Below are 239 nucleotides of genomic sequence, written 5' to 3'. Positions count from 1 at the left end.
ATAGTCTGATTTAGAAATAACATAATATTGAAATTTATAAATATTATATAATTGTTTTAATTAGTTGTATAATCATTGAAAACATGGCCCTGATTCATAAGGAACATGCATCAAATTGTTATTAATTGGTTAGCATGATTGCTCTCTAAAATTCAAGTTTGATTTACTTGGAGAACATACCAGTCAATATTTTAAATTTAGCAATCTAGGAAATTGCTTCTAACATAAAATAACCTTCA

The sequence above is a fragment of the Nannospalax galili genome, unplaced genomic scaffold (genome assembly GCF_000622305.1).
Source record: "Nannospalax galili isolate Female #2095 unplaced genomic scaffold, S.galili_v1.0 scaffold593, whole genome shotgun sequence".
Classification (NCBI taxonomy): domain Eukaryota; kingdom Metazoa; phylum Chordata; class Mammalia; order Rodentia; family Spalacidae; genus Nannospalax; species Nannospalax galili.
The sequence above is the reverse complement of the archived record's forward strand: the minus strand, read 5'-3'. Positions refer to the sequence as shown.